Here is a 12,849-nt window from a genome sequence, read left to right on the forward strand (position 1 = left end):
AAAAAAAAAAAAAAAAAAAAAAAACAAGAAAAGAAGGAAAATTAATGTTATTTCCAGATAAACAAAAGCTGAGAGAGTTCATCACCACTAAACCTGCCTTACAAAAGATACTAAAAGTAGTCTGCAAGGTAAAACTGAAGGACTACAGACAGCAACATGAAAGCATGTAGAAATATAAAGTTTACTGGTAATATATATAAACAAAGAATCCTGTAATACTGTAACAGTTGTGCATGAATCATTTTTAATTCTGTTATGGGGTTTAGAAGGCAAAAATATAAATAACTAAAAAAAACATGTAAATGGATGGACTGTATTAAAAAGATGTAATTTGTGACACTGGTAACAAAAAAAGGGGTAAGAAGTAAAAGAGTAGTTTATGTATGTGAGTGAAGTTTATGTAACTTGCCATCAGCTTAAAATATTGTCAGATATTAAGGTAAATCCCATGGCAACCGCAACGCGCGCGCGCACGCACACACACACACACACACACACACACACACACACACACAGAACATGCACAAAAGAAAATGAGTAGCTAGGTGAGGTGATTACAACTGTAATCCCAGAACTTTGGGAGGCCAAGGTGGGTGGATCATTTGAGGTCAGGAGTTCAAGACCAGCCTGGCCAAGATGATGAAAATCCCGTCTCTACTAGAAGCACAAAAATTAGCCGGGTATTGGTGGTACACACATGTAATCCAAGCTACTTGGGAGGCTGAGGCTGGAGAGTCACTTGAACCTGGGAGGCAGAGGTTCCAGTGAGCCAAGATCATGCCACTGTACTCCAGCCTGGGCAACAGAGCAAGACTTCGTCTCAAGGGAAAAAAAAAAGAAGAAAGAGAAAAAATTAGTGAGGAATCAAAGTGTCACTACTAAATCAATGAAATGTAAAAGAAGACAGGAAGAAAAGAAACATGGGACCAAAAAATGCAACACGACAGACAAAAAAACAATTAACAAAACAGCAATAGTAAGTCCTTTCCTACCACTAATTAATTTCAATGTAAATGGATTAAACTGCTCAATCAAAAGACATACAGTGGCTGAATGGATTTTAAAAACCCAAACAAGATCCCACTAGGACACACAACAGCTGAAAGTGAAAGGATATTTAATATAAATGGCAACCAAAAGACAGCAAAGTTGCCCATATCAAAAATCATCACAAGAGAGAAAGAAGGACATTATATAATGATAAAGGGGTCGGTTCCCCAGGACAATATGACAATTATATATACATATCTATGCAACCAATATCATAGCACCCAAATATATAAAGCAATCCACTGATAGAACCAAAGGGGAAAATAGAAAGCAATACAGTAATGGTAGATTTCAATATCCCAGTTTTAACAATAGATAGAACATCCAGACAGAAGATCAATAAGAAAACAAAGGACTTGAACAACGCTATAGACCAAATGGTCCTAACAAACACACAGAACGTTCCACCCAGCAGCAACAGCATGTTCTCCCTCAGGTACACACAAAACATTCTCTAGGATAGATCACATGTGAGGTCACAAAGCAAATGTTAAGTAATTTAAGACTGAAATCACACCAAGTATCCTTTCCAACCACAAATTAGAACCATAATATGTCACTTCATACCTCGTGGGATTAACATTTTCAAAAAAAATAATAAGAAGTGTTGTCAAGGATGTGAAGAAATTAGAACATTTGTGCACTGTTGGTGGGAATGTAAAATCGTGTGGCCATTATGGGAAACAGCATGAAGGTTCCTCAAAAAAAATTTTTTTTAATCTACTCTATGATCTATCTCGAGGTTATTTAAAAGAACTGGAATCAGGACTTTGAAGACATATTCACATTCCCACATTCATTTCCACATTATGCATAATAGTCAAGGGATGGAAACAACCTAAATGTCCACCAGTAGATGAATGGATAAACCCAGTTTGGTATACACATGCAATGGAGCATTACTCAGTCTTTAAAAAGAAAGAAATTCTATCATATACTACAACTTAGCATTGTGTCCTCAAGGCTCATCTAAGTGAAATAAGCCACAGAAGGACAAATACTGCATTATTCCACTTATACAAAGTATCTAAAGTGGTCAAACTCTTAGAGGAGAAAATAGAATGGTGGTTGCCAGACAGTGGGGGAGGGAGAAGTGGGGAGCTACTGTTCAATGAGTAGTTTCAGCCATGCAAAATGAAAAGTTCCAGAGATCTACTGTACAAAAATGTTCATATGGTTAACAATACTGTATAGTACACTTAGAATTTTTTAAGGTAGATTTCATGTTGTACCATATACAAACAATCATGGGATTGTTTTTTAAGAGTCAGAAGAACATCTTACCAACTTCATTTAGTTTAACAACTTTATTTTACCAAAGATGAAACTGAGGCCCAAAGAGATGACAAAGTTAGATGATGGCAAAATGAGGATAGGAGTTCATGTCACAGTTCACTCCTCTATTCTACCTTGGCAGAGTAACAGCAAAGATAGATTCCCAGCTATCCATAACAGAAATAAAGACCCATCATGCAAGTTTTCACCCCATAAATTGGACAAAATATACAGGAAAAAACAAGCAGGAGAGACACAAACCAGCATCTCACTGAAATCACGCACATAAAGAACAGAGTATAAAAATTCAAACCTGGATTCAGAAAAAATAAACATGTTGGCAGCTCTTCATGAAGCTGCAGAAAAAAAACAGCCTAATTTTTCAGACAGTTCTATAATGAAAATCCTAAGTAATGCTATCTACTTATAAATTATTAGAAATAAAAAAGGGCTTTGTTACTATTCATCATGGTTAGAAGATGAGACAATATATTATGTTTATAACTATTCCTCTTTTTAAAAAATATGATAGCTCATACTTTATTACTATATGAGATATATAGTAATAAATTAGTATAAATAGAAAATAAAGTTGTCAGTGGAATGAAATAATTGAAGATATGATCATTCAATGGAAGAGGCGAAACTTCAAAGCAGTATCTGCTTTTAACTTTTCAGAGCCATGTTTTGTAAAACTAGACCTTACTACAAAAGTGTATTCTTAGTTCACATTTTACTCATAGCTTTAGATTTAATAAATGCTGACTCATCTTTGCAAAAGACCTTGTCCTGAGGAAAAATTGGCCTAAATTCTATACATACAAATGTGTTTGCCATTTACAAAAGAATGGTAAGATAATAGTGTGTATTAAGTTAAACTAAAAAGATAAAACCAAAAATCTAAGAATGAATATGCTTGAATGATATACACAGAAACATAATTCCTTAATTTTAATACTGAAAGAGACTTTTAAAACACCAAAAATGATATAAGTGATTTTACCAAAAATGACATAAACAATTAAGCTTTTGAACATTAGTTAATTCTACCTTCCTCAATTACTTGACATTTTTACCTATGGTGTCTGGTTATTATTTAAATCATCCATTGGAAAGAAGTTTATTGGCAGAAGTGCTGAAAAGCTAATTATTGCCTCCACTTGTAAGGTATCTGCAGGCAAGTAAGCAACATTGAATAAAAGGTAAACAGTATAATCTTACTCCTCTAAGATTCAAATCATATTTATATACTAACATTATAAAGAGCAGTCTAGAGTCTTGAAGTTTAATCTTTGAGAGCCAAATAAGGTCAAGGCAAGAAATGTATCTAGAATAGAAAAGGCCCCAACCAAGCAGTCTTTCTATGGTGATTCATCACTCTAGCCTTATTCTAACCCAGCTTGAGCATCTGATCTGTAGTGATTCCTTGAATAACAGCAGCAAGCATTTATTCAAGACGATAACATTTTCTTAAGCACTTTGTAGAAGATCTTGATTATCACCATGTTTCAAATGATAAAACTGAAGTCTGTACTCAAGTTAGGATTGTATCAAAGTAATCTAACTCCAAAACCCGTCTACTTGCCACTGAGCCATACCAAAGACAGGGACGACATCTTATTCACCTTTGTGTCCCTAGTTCCCAGCACACTGAAAATGCTTTTAGAGTATAAACTATGTCTAATTTCTTTAACTCTTCAAATTTTATAAGTAAATGGATCTTATAATGTTGCAACTATTTGATTCTGTAAACAAATATGAAAATATCTGCCAAAAATGGTACTCAAAAATATACTCTGATCAAATTAACTTAAAATCAGAAAAATTTACCTGTCCAGTAAAGGTTACTAGGATGCCAAAAACATGAACATCATCAGAATCTGAGGTATAAATTTCCTAGTATGTAGAAAATAAGGTCAGCAATACAGGAGGTTCAAGCACCGAAAGACAGGAAATATATACATATACTGGAAACAGTTACATATACTGACTTCCCAGAATAAGGTAAAGTCAAATCACTTGAGTGATTTGATGTAGAAAAAAATAACCACAACCCTACCTGGTGTAAGCTTTACTTCCAGGTTGAGTCTCAATAGCCATCTGAATCTTTATTAAATCTCAGAGTCAGAAAACTTATTTATCTAGAAAACAGTATAAGAAAACTTAAATCACGAAGTAAAGGTTGGTTACATTACTATTATGTAACTACCAGTAGGGAAAAAGGAATATAATCAACAGTTATATCAAGTGCTAACACTCTGAAACTTTTGTAAGTGATAACTGTAGAGACTGAATTCCTGTAACCCTAGAATTTCCCTCTTGGACAAAAGTAGTTGTCCATTTCTGCCATGTGAGCTCTAAATCTTTGGCAGTCTGACTGGTCAAATGAAAGTTAAAAGCCAACCTCCTGTAAGTCAAGTTTAACGTATAATTAAGTACAGACAATTTCTGCTATCATGTCTGTCATTGGTAATGTGTTTTACATCAGAGTTGGATGGAGGAGTTTGAAATCCCTCCAACAATGAGATATTATTAAATATAGTTCACCTCAGTAAGCAACTATGTAACTAAGCTAGATAACTTAAATGTTTGGGAGTTTAATAAAATAGTAGATTTCCCAAAGAACCCATAAGGAATGTTGTCATAACTCAGTGCTGAAGAATTCAGTACACCCTGTGTAACTTCACTGGGAGAAGACTCCAGGAAACCAGCACCTGGTGTCTTCCAGACTTCGCCTCATGAACCTTTTCCTTTGTTAATCTTGCTTTATATCCTTTCAGTGTAATAAATCTTAGGCAAGGTTACAGCTCTATGCTGAGCCTTGTGAGTTCTTTTAGAGAATCGCTAAGCATGTTAGTCATCTTGGGAACCCCCAAACCAGGATCATTCCACATTTTGCTTTACAAGAAAGTGGCAATTAAGAAAACAATGGATTCTAGGATTTCTAAAATGAATAACTTCCAGAGTATTTCCAGTATCAATAATAAACAAAAAACTCTCCTATAAGTTATATATCCAGCCATCAAAAATATGTGAGTGCCAACTCTACATTGGGATCATGTTAGGCTTTGAGACATAACTGGCAAAAGACAGTCCCTCAACTCAAGTAGTTCAGTCTAGTTAAGAAACTCACAATTATAATCTCAAGCACTATTAATAACTTGAACTCAACTTCAAAGATTAAAAGTATAAAAAATAGTTTCTATAGACAAAAAGTAAGACAAAAGAATACAAAAACATGTCAACATAGTCTTTGATGTGTACAAAACAGTATAGATAATAATTTTTTTTTTTTTGAGACAGAGTTTCATTCTGTTGCCTGGCTGCAGCGCAATGGCACGATCTTGGCTCACTGCAACTTCTGCCTCCTGGGTTCAACCAATTTTCCTGCCTCAGCCTCCCAAGTATCTGGGATTACAGGCATGTGCCACTACGTCTGGCTAATTTTTTGTATTCTTAGTAGAGACAGGGTTACACCATGTTGGCCAGCATAGTCTCAAACTCCTGACCTCAGGTGATCCGCCTGCCTTAGCCTCCCAAAGTGCTGGGATAACAAGCATGAGCCACCATGCCCAGCCACATAATAATTGATTTTTATTGTTCAGAGGAAGACAGGGATTCTAGAGGTAGGCTGCCCAATACAGTAGCCACTAGCTACATGTGGCTATTTCAATTTTAATTTAAATTAATTAAAATTAAAATTAAATCTTCTGTTCCTCAGTCACACTAGCCAAATTTCAAGCGCTCAATAGTTACATGTGGCTAGTGGTTACCATATAACACAGTACAAATGATAGATTACTCACATGATAGCAGAATGTTCTTTTGGACAAAGTATTCTATAAGGCTGAGATGGCTGAGAAGGCCTCAGAATTATGCAACAATAACAAAACCTTGGACAATTTAAATGTCATCAACACGGAAACAGTTACGTACGTTAAACTGTTGATAGGCTATGGAATACAAGCAGCCTTCAAAAACCGTAAGTTAGATCTGCATAAACTAATATGGAAAAATAGCCATAATGTCTTGAGTGAAAAATAAAACTACAAAGAAACATGTACAACATAATGCTTTTGTGTACATTTCTGTGTATATATTTTTGGGGAAAACGAATATTGTACATAGTATGCCACTGCTTGAATATTTTACAATTACTATTACATGTTACATATTTAACAAATATTGCTTTAGTAAAATATTTTACTAAAAATTACTTTCAGGGCCGGGCGCGGTGGCTCAAGCCTGTAATCCCAGCACTGTGGGAGGCCGAGGCGGGTGGATCACGAGGTCAAGAGATTGAGACCATCCTGGTCAACATGGTGAAACCCCATCTCTACTAAAAATACAAAAAATTAGCTGGGCATGGTGGTGTGTGCCTGTAATCCCAGCTACTCAGAAGGCTGAGGCAGGAGAATTGCCTGAACCCAGGAGGCGGAGGTTGCGGTGAGCCGAGATCGCGCCATTGCACTCCAGCCTGGGTAACAAGAGCGAAACTCCGTCTCAAAAAAAAAAAAAAAAAAAAAAGAAATTACTTTCAGTAAAAGCGTTAAGACTAAAGTGGATATTAAACGGCCAGAAGAAATAGGTAGCAGAATAGGAAGCAGCTAAGCTGGCCACAGCACCCAGCAAAGGCTCAGTGAAAGATTGAGACTGAGGACATATTTGCTGCCCAAAGATGAAAGTCGATGCCAGGAGACAAAGTCTGATCATGATTCTCCCCTGCCTTCTAATTAACTTATTTTTCAAGGCACATCTACCCACTGAACCTTGTGTATGTTCCTCCTTTTTTCAACCTGATATTTCAACTACTGACATACTGAAAATATTCACACCCATAAAATATAATGTTTAAGGATAATAAAGTAATTGCCTGCCCCTTTCTAGGCAAAGAATACTCTAAGTACTGTTTGTCACTCTTTGTGCACACCTTTATTCCAGTATACTGAGGGCCATAGTTACTCATTCTCACATACCACACTAGCCTGTGAATTCCTTACAGGTGGCAAACCTGCCCCCCTCTTCTTTTTGTATTTACCCAGGACTATAAGAAAAAGTCAGTAAACATGAGCTGAACTGAACTTACCAACTGAAAAAGGAAGGAAAGGTTAACAAAGTATATGTATTGAGGCTGGCTACTTCTGCCACCAGAAAATACCTGCCAGATATTCTACCACATTCTTAGTACCTTCATGAAAACTCCATTTGAAAATCTCGTGTTCGTGACCATTTTAGGTTTCTGTTCCATTGCAGAGTCTGTGAGTCTGGTTCTAGCTAAGTAAAACCAATAAGGGGTATTTTTTTTTTTTTTTTGAGAGAGAGTCTCACTTTGTCACCCAGGAGTGCAGTGGTACCATCTCAGCTCACTGCAACCTCCGCCTCTCAGGTTCAAGAGATTCTCATGCCTCAGCCTCCCAAGTAGCTGGAATTATAGGTGTGCACCACCATGCCCACCTAATTTTTCTATTTTTAGTAGAAACACGGTTTCACTATGTGGGCCAGGCTGGTCTCAAACTCATGGCCTCCAGTGATCCGCCCACCTTTGCCTTCCAAAGTGCTAGGATTAAAGGCATGAACCACCACACCCAGCCTAGGAGTACTTTTAAATACATATTTACATATATATTGAAAAAGTGAGCACTGGGAATTTTTACTACCTTTACTGTTCAATACAGTAGCCACTAGCCTTATATGGCCACTGAGTATTTAAAATGTAGCTTGTCTGAATCAAGATGTGCTGTAAGTGTAAAATACATACCAGGTTTGGAAGGTTAAGAACAAATAAATATAAAATATTTCCATAATAATTTTTATGTTTAGTACATATTGAAATAATACTTCAGATATACTGAGTTAAATAAAACATATCGAAATTAATTTCACCTTTTTGTTTTCACTTTTTAATGTGGCTACCAGAAAATTTACACCTATGTATGTAGCTCACATTTTACATCTACTGAACAGCACTATTCTCTATCTCCTTTTTGCATCTAAATGTTTAAAACAGGCAGGCACACAGGCACACACACACACACACACAGAGAGATAACAATATCTTTTTTTAATGCAGTTGGGGAATATAGTATGATGATAGCCTCTTATCGCACAGTATTATACTAGATGCTATGACACCAAAAGAAATCACAGGTTAATGCAGCCAAAATATTAACAGGTATAGGCTAAATCCTGTTACAAATAAATTCCACTGTAATTATCCCATATATTACCAAAATATAAATAAACCTAATAGCTAATAATCCAGTAACAGAAAATTCTTTTTGAATTTGGACAATTATTAATAGATGGAATTCAATTTTTAAAAACTAGCATTTGCATGGTACTTTACAATATTTTTTCATGTAAAGGATCTTTTAGTCCTCACAATGCCCCTGAGGGAAAGGTATTATTAAAGGTTGGGTGGGAACTTACAAGTACTTAGGTTCATTATTTGATCTAGGGATGCCCCTTCTCAGGCTTTAATTCGCGTTCTGTAGCTTGTCTTATGGCTATTACCCAGAATTTTTGAGGGGAAAGGGAGGAGTTTTAGATAAGCCCCCTACAAAATTAGTTCTGCGTTCCAGATTCCTAGCATCTTCAAAAATAACAACCTGGGCTGAACAAAGCATGCAGGTATAATTTTAAAATGTCTAAGAGGCTGAAAGAGGCAGACTCGAAAAACTTGCCATTTGAGGAGGCAGGAGGCATTCAAATTTAAAATAATACTTTATCTAGAATAATTTAAATAGTGCCCATCAGTGCTAAGTCATCTATATTGGGCTTCTTTCTGAAAACCTATTTATCAGGGCTCAAATCTTGGTCTACCTTGAAAAATAAAGCAATATTCGGTACACACTAAATGGCCAACTTAATTTTTAATGAGTAAATGACATGGCAAGAATGGTCCAGGTACTTGTAAATGCTAAATGTCTGGGTATGTCTTCATTGGCTTTTGAACAGTTTCAAAGAGCAGACATGAGGATTCATTAGCTCTTAGCACATATGAACCTGCTCCAAAGGCAGCCAAGAGAGTTGCCTAGCAACAGTGCATTTTACATCTCTCATCATCCCCAAATATGCTGCTACTGCAGCAGCTAGGTTAAGCCTCTCATTAGCAACCTGACAAAGGGTTTCTATCTCCTATTTACAAAATTATTTTTATTTCCAGGTGAAGCTCAAATATCCATGTATTATTCTTTCTGACAATGTATTTCCCTTCTCTATTCCTTCATCTTCCCAACCCCCATTTCAACAGATATGTTTTAATGAACCCATCAAAATACCTGTAACAAAAGCAGACACTGAGAAATCTAGCAGAATTTGTATGCTTATTCACATCACTAACAGTTCCATATCTTTTGGGCAATAAAATAAGAAGGCTTTTGAAGAAACGGGGTTGGTTGGGGGAAGGGGTGAGATGCTGAAATCAAATAATGGAAAGAAGAGAAAGTCAAGTATTCAGGTGTTTGAACTCAAAATTAACCAAAAGAAAATTATCCAAATTATTTGCAATGTTACTGCTGAACATTTTGTTTCTTCCTTGTCCCCATAAAAACAGATCTCAACCATACAGCCAAATAGCAAAAAGGCAGAAAATTCCAGAGTAGTAATAAACTGTAACAAACGGACTGACAGTTTATAATGAATATAATCCATTGGAAAGGACCTGGTTCCCACTTGAATAACTGTGTTATAAAGCTTCACCTCAGATCAATAGCTATTAATTCACCTCTGAAAATATTTCTTAAAATATTTACTGCTCTACATGGTTGCCATGCAAAACTAAAATATATATTCACATAATCCTCCTTATATACATGCGAAGACCCTTAAAAGAAAATAAAGTAAGCAGACTTTTCACTTGATGTATCTTAAAGTGCTTAATCCCAATTTCAACATAAACCACCTCCACCCTGGTGTCTGGGCTTTCATGCTATCATGAATTTCCCTACAGAAATGATTACAGAACATGCATGACATGTCACAAAAGACGAAGTATGGCCCTAATAGATACAGATTAAGAAGGGTGTAATGGGAAACATTTAAGGGTGATTGTTATCACACCAAATCAAATTAGGTAAATTTTGTAAGTGATCTGAAAGGAATAATGTGATTTTTCCCTGTGACACCCCCCCTCCATTTTTTTTCTTACGTGCAAACAGCAAAGAATTAATCTTCAGAAGGATTTCCCAGAAGGGTGTCATTTACCACTAAAATATTTCATTCCAGCAGTTGAATGACCATAAAAGGGTGAATGTCCTCCAGAGTCTCTAATAATGGTAATAGATCTTGTGTTACTATTCACCAGTGACCTCTCCGTCAGGCGATTTAATTTTTCCCCCTGCAGCATGGTTGGTTTCACACACAGTGTAATAACAGTTTTTGCACAACAAGACAATTCATCTGATTAGAAGGACTGTATTAAGTCTTTCATGAACAGCATATGTCACTATAGATTCAGCTAGGGTTTGATTTAAGACAATCTAATATATGCATGCATGATTCTTCTTTTTTTTTTTTACTGTTTTAAAAATGATTCCAGGACTTCCTTCAGCAATTTTGCAGACCATTGCCTGAACCCTCCCTGGTAAGTAACTAAGAACTCATCAAATATTCACTGAGTGCTTTAAAACAGGCACCAAAAATTCTCTATCAAGCTAGTGAAATTCCACTATTGTCTCAAAGGGGAAAAACATGAAAAGAAACAGAATGAACATACTTGATTATTGCAAATACTTTTTTGCTTCATATTTCATCAATGTATCATTAATTTTAAAGACAATATGACATCACCAAGGAAAGCTTAAGCTAAACTGAATTTTGAGACTTCCACTTGTAAATCTCAGGAACACATACAAAAAAATTTAAAGTGGCAACCAAAGGAATAGGTGTGAAATGAACCCACCTTCTGGCAATCTCTACGACAATAAATGGTTTGGCATGATCCATCAATGCACACTGATGCCTAAACCTGAGAATATCTACACATTTCTTACTCCTACACTGATGAGATTAGGAAGGTTAAATCTAGAATCTCTGTGACAAAGGGCTACAATGATAACTGGCAGAATCCTCAGGGGTCCCCTTAACCTTACAACCTTTAATTGTTGCTGATAGGCTTGACTTCCCCACACCACTTCCATTTCTGAATCTGCTCCTTCTAGGGAACAATGTCAGCACTCCTTCAACACAAAGTTAGGGTGTCTTCACATCTAACAGGTCCCAAGGAGATTAACCTACTGCTCAATAGCAAGGAGGCCAAGTCTGCAAGATTAAATTCTCTTTTGACTCTTGATGCAGGTGAGATGCTCTCTTCTGTTCCACACCCTTAGGAATCCTGCTTCTTTCAGTAGAGTCCTGTATACTACTCTAAGCAGCCCTATAACAAGAGATCTGAAACAATTCCCCTGGAGTTCTCTTGCCCTTGCTCCGCATGTTCTGTCAAAGGAAACACTAACACATCTTTTACTTCAATAAATTCTAGGCATACAAGCCAATCCCTATATTGCAGTACTCTTTCCTTCACATCACTATCAAAACAGCTAGGTAGACCACTCCCTTTTCCATTTTTCAGTAGTCACCAATTCACCATATCCATTTGTCCATACCAACGACAGGGGATACATATTAAGCTGGACTGGGGAGAGAAGCAGGGAGCAGGTAGAAGGTAGGCTGAAGTCCCAGTCACTAGACTTGAGATAAAGAGCTGGCACTTGTGGTACTCATAACTCTCTAGCAACTTTCTCCAGCAATCCTCCCTCTTCTTTTTGCCTATCCTCTCATTTCCTAAAAACAAGGCATCTACAGTATTTCAAGCTGAGTGATAATTCCATGAATAACTCCACTTAATGCCGATCAAGCTGCATCTCTACCATTAAAAATTGAATACAATTTGACACTAGACACATATAAAGTGAAATGTCACCAGTATAATTATCATTAATAATAATTCACACTACTGGAAATAATGAAAGGAGGCAATATTGAATTAAAGAAAAATGTTAAAGAAATAAAATTCTATTACTTTCACACATATACTGTAACAAACTAATTAGCCAAGTGTTACCAAGTACCAGTCCCTGCTGATATGTTAATGATAGATAATTTGATCATTTTAAATCACTACATTCATTGTACTAAGGCAAATGAGCAAATTCAAACTGCCTGAAAACTATAGCTTCAACACCTGCCTATGTTTCAGCTCAGCCTGTATCAAATTACCCTGAGCTCTAAATTAATAGGATTTCATTTAATAAAATTTTGCTGCAATCTAACCTAACCTAAACCCTGTCCCTGGACTCCACAATGTTTCATCTATTAGTCTGAATACCATATGACAATATTGGAAAACAGTTTATTGGTTCTAGGACAGTAGGTGGATACTTCTAATATATTCATGTGTTAATTGAGTCAACAACACACATATCAAAGCTCAAGAACTGTCCAAGGTTACTAGGAGGTAAAAACAAGTAAGGCATGGTTTCCCTTGAGAGATCCCTTTATGAATTCTAAATCTAATTCTATCTA

The 12,849-nt window shown here is 36.2% G+C and overlaps 1 protein-coding gene across 2 annotated transcripts in view; it reads right to left on the reverse strand.

Moving 5' to 3' along the window:
- LOC108296171 (focadhesin) overlaps positions 1–12,849 on the reverse strand; it is a 233,412-nt gene that overhangs the window by 169,509 nt on the left and 51,054 nt on the right. The window lies entirely within an intron of this gene.

This window comes from Cebus imitator, unplaced genomic scaffold (genome assembly GCF_001604975.1).
Source record: "Cebus imitator isolate Cc_AM_T3 unplaced genomic scaffold, Cebus_imitator-1.0 Scaffold688, whole genome shotgun sequence".
In the NCBI taxonomy this organism is placed as follows: Eukaryota; Metazoa; Chordata; class Mammalia; order Primates; family Cebidae; genus Cebus; species Cebus imitator.